General features: G+C 46.1%; 1 non-coding gene across 1 annotated transcript; it reads right to left on the minus strand.

Annotated features, from left to right (window-relative positions):
- Window positions 1–447: 447 nt before the first annotated feature.
- Window positions 448–520, minus strand: TRNAT-AGU. Its single transcript has one exon. It is a non-coding gene; the product is annotated as a tRNA-Thr (tRNA).
- Between the last annotated feature and the right edge of the window lie 6,213 nt (window positions 521–6,733).

Below are 6,733 nucleotides of genomic sequence, written 5' to 3' on the forward strand. Positions count from 1 at the left end.
GACCAATTTTCTATTCCTCCACAAACTGTATTTATAGTTTTTTCTGCCACTCTGCAATTACTGAGCTCTGGAGACATAATTTGATTGTCCTGCTGAAGTATGAAGAGATGAACCTGTAAATATCTAGCAGAAATTTCAGATTTGCTCATCAATGACCTTCGCAATGCCTACAGGGTTCAGAAAGCTTTAAATCCCATTATTAGGTATTTCCTATCTCCGATTGCTGTACTTCAAAAATATGTTGAGGTATTTTTTTCAGGGTTTAGCTCTGACCATTGCTATTTTTCTCTGCTTTTTGTTGCCTGTTATTTGGTATAGGCACTATATGATGTTTCTGTTTCACCTAGGCTGGGGGTGGATGCTCCAAAAAATGGCGCCAGCAACATTTTGGTAAAAAACAGGAAGATAAAGCTGTGAGTCTTTGCAGGAGGTGCAGAGCCACCCCCCAGGCTCCAGTGAGATTTGAACTCACGACCCCTGGTTTACTAGACCAGTGCTCTAACCCCTGAGCTATGGAGCCTCTGAGCTTTGGGTACTTTTTCCTATGCAAACATTACATACAATAATTTTCTCTTAATTCCGGAGTGACACAAAACCTACTCTGCTAGATTGCACTGCTCCAAGAATTGGCAACTGCACAGTCAGCAGGAGGGGAGCATCCATCAGCTTTTTTTTTTTTTTCCCTTCCTTCCCTCATGCTTTATCAATGAAACCCAGTATTATTAGCTCCTTCGGTAAGCCCTCAGGATGCCACTTGAAGGAAACACACTGGATATGATGCTCCGTGTGACTGCCCACCCTGCACAGCCTAAGTTTCCAGCTCGGGATGAGAAGTGGCAAAGGTGGGGTGGATGTGGAGAGAGCAAGAAGCAGAGGAGTGGAACAGAACATCATGTTTATCATTTGACCAGATGCTGGACAATGAGAAACCCTGTCATATTTTTTTTTGCATATATTTGTGTATACCTTTGAATATTTGTGTAAAAGCGGTAAATATGGCAATGCCAGGCGGATGGGGAAACCTCATACAGAGCCTCCCCCTTAGTGTTGTGCACTGGGCTGTCACTTAGATGATTTCCAGGCACAGAAGAAAACAAGCTCTTTCCCTGCAGAGCCCCTTGCACACGATGCCTTGGCTTCTTCACATCAAGTAGGCAAGTCCCGCAGAGCTAAGGTAGAAAAGCCCAGCCTGGAGCACTTCAGATTTGAGGGCAATATTTATGGAGAGCCTGTCAGCCTGCAGAAAGTCTGGGAGAGGCCGCTCCTTGTGCATGAAACCCTCAGGCACAGAATTGCCTCACGGCGGGGGAAAACATCCAGCAGCAGCCAAAGAGGACTCTGAGTTTCAGGGTCTTAGTCAGAAGATGCACAAAGAGAAAACGTCAGTACAAATGGTTAAAGAGTGACTCAGAATAAGCCACATTATATCTATTATTCCTGGTCTTTTTGTGGAAGAAAATTGGTCTCTTTGGAAGAAGTCGGAAATTAAGACCATCCATTCTCCCAACTGTAGCAAAACACAAACCCTCATTAGGTGGTCTGAAAAGCATTTCTCAAGCCTTTATCTGACAAGCTAAGAGCATGATTCGGGACGCAGTATTTAAGGACAAATGATGAATTACCTGGCATGGGTTTGCTGCCTGCGCTTGGCATTGGGTAAACTCACAAAGAAGCTTGAAGCCAATCAAGCAACTTTGTACAAATCCTGCTGAAAGCAGCTCTTCGGGGCCATGCGGTGAGGACATATACCAATAAAATAGTTCTGAAAATAGTAATGAACATCCCATGCAAGAACATGTGCTTGGAACGTGGTTTACAAGAGCAGCTGGGCTTGTAGCCTGAGAACACATGGCTGAGCCATGAGAGACACTGGCTGGCAGAAGGAAATAGGGGAAACAATTTGGTACAGGCTGTTTTCAGACCCTGGTTTGAAAAATAATATGGTTTAAATGCATACTGGTGCTGGAAGCACTTTGATGAGAAGTAAATGCTTCTGGTAATGGGCAGTGATGGGGTGGTGTGAATGCAAAAGGCTTGCTGGTGCTGGAGAAGCTGTCTCGTTGCTTTCCTGAGTGAAACTGCTGCAGCTGCATTTCTCAAAGCCGGTGTTTCCTGAGATACTTTGATGTTTTCACCTCAGTGGTAAACCTGTGCAATGCTGCGAGCTGCCCTGGAAAGGAGTTGTTACTGCTGACTTCACAAACAGGTCAGCTAAAGCACCAGGAGCTGCCACAGCCACCCCTGTGCTTTCGCCTCTGACACCAGCGAGCCCTAGAAGAAGAGCGGGTGCTGTGCCCTAACAGCACTGTCCCCACAGCCTGAGGCTGTCCCCTGATTCCAGTTTCTGTTTGATCTCTGCTGTCCTCCCTGCCCATCCCAGGAGCCTCTCCTGGGATGGTCCTGTTTTGCAGTAGTCCTGGTGGGTAAGGAGTGGCTGCCCAGGTCTGGCAGGAGGGCTGCACCTTGCCTTCTGACCAGTGCTCCAGGTACGACTACACCTACATCCTCAGATGAAGTGCCTGGAGGGTACAAGGCTGGAAGTTATTCCATTTTTACCACCAACACTCCTGCAAGCAGCTTACTTCCCACAGCCTAGGGGCAAATCTGCCTCCTTCATGGATGCGGTGGCATCTGGTCCAGTTACACAAGTGAGGTTTTCCATGCTGGAAAGCTGCGATAATCCTCTGCCAGCTGGTAAGAGATCGCTGGCTGTATTGTGGCAGTGCAGAAAGGATCAGTCGTGCAGCACACGTGAACATCTGCCTCGCCACACAGACCATGTGAACCAAAGCAAAACTCTCCTGCGGTGCTGGGATGGCACTTCTGATAGAAATGCTGCTGCAAAAAGTGAGGAAAACCAGAAGGAATAATAATTGCTAAATGAGACATAAATGCTAATCGGTTCACTAGGTCCATGCAGGGCAGACCACCGCTGCTACCATCAGGCTTGATAAAGGAACTTTCTGCTGGTGGAGTCTGAAGGACCTGAAACATCTTGCCCTTAAGTCCTTCCAGCCAGGTCCTGGTGAAAAGTTTGTCAGGGTCATTATGAAATGACTGTTAATAAAGTCATTAGGGCCGAATTTTCCTGTTCCATGGGAGTTAAGCTAATGAGAAACCATCTTCTGATTTGTTTTTCAGTCTGTTGTCTGGACCTAAGCTATGTTGCTACGATTTGTCTTCTACTCTAAGAAACGCTATTATCAAGAAGATACACAGCTCTCCCCTGGCATTTCTACATGAGATACTTCTTCAGTTCAAACCCAGCACCAATACATTATATGTGAGCACAATGCTTCACTGGGCTGTTGACATAATTCTGCTTTTCTTCTGGAATAGGTCCTTCATCTTCGTTATGGGACAAGATGCAGAAGTCATCCTGCTGCCAGGTGGCCCAGCACTCATCTGGGAGCAGTCCTGGTGAAGCTGGCTGCTTGTGCTCTGACGTGCGGCCCACCTTGCCCAGCTCTTAGTTTTTATAATTAAGATAAAGAGAATCTGGTATGAGATGTTGACAACTGTGAGGGATGAGGAACTCAGTGGGGTGGCATATGGAAACAACGTAGCTGCACAATTTGGGGATAAAATGTGTGTTTCTTACTGTCTCTACGCCAGCAAGCCAAGCCCTATCTTGCTGAGATGTTTATCTAACACAGTTGGCTTTTTCAGCTCTCATGATTGACTTTTCCCCTGGTCAATACCACCACGCTCTATTTGCCCATGGAGCAGCGTGCATTGCACTTTCCTGTAGTGGTACTGCCAGTTCAGCTTCACCTGTTCATCTGCAGCAAAATATGGGCTGACCACCTGGGCAATACAAGTCTAGGGACAGATCCCCAATGCTTACTGCAGATTCCAAACACCAGAAAAAAGTATTTTAGCTTGTTTCTCCTATCAGATGATTCCTGTCTGCATGCCTGTTCTTTCTGACCCAGACTGCTTGGCAAAGCTGGGAGTTGTCCCGGTTATACCTATGAGAAAAGCAAAACTTGACAGTTGAAATGCTTCTGCTTTTCATGGAAAATAAAATCTTCCACTGTGTTCTTTGCTTTTACCCAGAGATCAGGGAAATTGCTGCAAATGTTTGTGTACAGCAAATTAGGCCTTATTGGCATAAACCATGGATAATCTTAGCAATCTTCAAAAATATTTTCTGAGCAGAAGTCATATAAAGGGAGTCACAGGACAGTGACCTCCCACTGCTATGCAAAGGTCAAAGCTCAGCACCGGGCATCATTTCTTGCAATAAAGCAACAAACCAAAGCTGAGATGTTTGTTTTCCATAGCTGGGAAACATCCATCCTGAAACAACACCGAGCTTTGGTGACATTATTCACAGGGCTATCTGTCCACAGCAAAAGAAACGGTTACGTCAGGTTGGATTTCTAGCAAGCCAACAATAACAGCCCACTGGAGCCCAGCTTTCACTTCAAATTGTATGATGTGGATGAGGGACCACCTCCTCACACAAACAAAGGCTTGACAATGTGATGGACTCCTTCAACGACATGTATAGACCCTGCTAATGATTCTACCAAAAGCTAATAAACTGCCTACTATCAGTTATAAGCAACTTGGCAAATTTCAACAGTACATTTGATCTGATGCTTGGAGAAGGAAAAACGTATTTTGCTATTGCTTTTGTAGCCATACTTGAAAGATTATTTCTTTTTAAAAATCATTCTAACAGTGGGAAGATGAAGCTAGATAAGTAAAAGCTGAAAAGGTTAATACAGTGTTACATAGCGTGGGGTTCCTTCTGGCCTTAAAATGAACCGTGAAGTCTGGATTGACTCTCTCAGGCTCTCCTTGCCTACTTGTGCTTGTAAGCAGCCCAGGGATAACCATTACCTTAAAGTTGCTGGCTTCCTTTAAAGTACCCTTGTAAAGTTTTCTTGGAAACCAGTAAGAATTGCTTCATGCTCTGGAAAAAAATTAAATGATGTTTGGAATAAACATCTTGCTCTGAGGGTGCCCATTTTGTTCCCTGTGTCGGGAGAACAAGAATTATTTCTGGAATGCGGCTGTCCCTCTTTAGGCTGCTGTAACTTCTCCCTGGAGTCCCCCTTGGAGTATAAAGTTGGTCGAAATTTTACCCTTGACCCCCTTCAGACCAGCAAAGAGAAAAATCCAGCTTGTTCAGAGAACAAAGTGTAGCTGCTAGTGCTGTGCAGGCCTAAGGAGGTTTGCAGGCACAAGTCAAAGTGCCTTTCCAAGAATTTTTCGGAACAGTTGTGAAACATGGAGGGATTGTTTTTTCTTGGTTTCGTCTTGGTCACATCCAGTCCCCCAGAGGCATGGGGGTTTGTGCTCTAGCTCGCAATCTGCATTTCATCGGTGCAAGCCACCAACCTACTCTGCCATGGGCACCCCAAGCCCTGCCACTAGCCCAGGGCCACCGCTCCTGGGGTGGCTGGTGCCCATCACACAAGGGGCCTGATGGTCCCCTGGTCCCTGGAGGGGTTGGCAGAGCCACCAGCTCTGTCATTGTCTGGGAACAAACCCTCAGCTAATGGCAGCCATTAGCACCTGTCAGCAGAACAGCCCATAATAGAGGAGGAAGTTTTATAGATAGAGACCCTTAATTACAGATGAGCTGCTAAGCTGCAGGAGTTTAACCATTTCTGAGCCATGGCGAAACCCCCAGCACTCGTGTTGGCTGCAGAAAAGGAATTACTTCAGTTCACTGAGTAAATCTCCGTGCTGATCGACTTGTTAACCATAATAGAAGAAATAAAAGTAATTTCCCATCCCCAGGATAAGGGATGCAGTGTATCACGGGTCCTCACGCAGTAATTGCTGGGATAGGTTAATAACCTAAATGCATAAAAATAGGGATAAACAATTCTGTTCTGCTGTAAGTCACTACTCCCGCAGAAGCAGAGGCTCAGGCTGTACTGCTTCAGCACCATAAATCACAGTATTTCAGTCAGCAAAAAAGCAAATATTTCCACTGCCGTTTTGCTGTGTCACAAATCAGACCCAGCAGTGCAAACCATACAAACCAGAGCCTGCTAAACCCCCCAGGCTGGCCCTGGCAGCACTGGTGCTTGCTCCTCATTTAACTCTTCTCCAAAACCTCGGCTTGCAAAGGCTCAGGTGAGAGGTTTGGGAAGGCACAGCACCACTGACAGTTCAAATACTCATCACAGCTCTGCGGAAAAACTGTAAATACTGGTAATGCAACAAATGCAAATCACTAAAGGGCAGGAAGGCATGCTCGGTGCTAGAGCCTCGTCTGGCTGGATCTGACAAACTGCCTGCTTTCCTGCAAATTGCCCTGGGTTTGGCTGGATATGAGCTAGTAAGAAATGAGAGCAAGAAGGGGGTGAAGAGCTCAGCAATCCTGGGGTACTGCAGAAAATTCTTGGCCCTGTGACTGGAGACCTGCTCCTGTAAAACCCAGAGGGGTGAAGCTGAAGGCAGCGGCAAAGTCTCCCACTTGCACTGATGACCTTCGTGTTGCTGCTCTACAATACCTAATATAAAGGAGGAAACCAGCACAGATGGTCTAACACAGAGCCACATATTGTAAGGTGCTGTGAGATTTACACTAGGTGTGCTAGGAGTGATGCTGTACACGTCCAGCTGCCCGACGATAAGGATCTCTCCTACCATTTAATTTCCAGGACATTCACTCCAGACTGTAAGCACTGTAGCTGTAACAGCCCTGCGTGGTAAATTTGCAAAATGAATGCAATTTCAAGAGGAGATTTAAAAATGTGTGCCGTAA

Source organism: Falco naumanni, chromosome 9 (assembly GCF_017639655.2).
Source record: "Falco naumanni isolate bFalNau1 chromosome 9, bFalNau1.pat, whole genome shotgun sequence".
NCBI classification, from domain to species: domain Eukaryota; kingdom Metazoa; phylum Chordata; class Aves; order Falconiformes; family Falconidae; genus Falco; species Falco naumanni.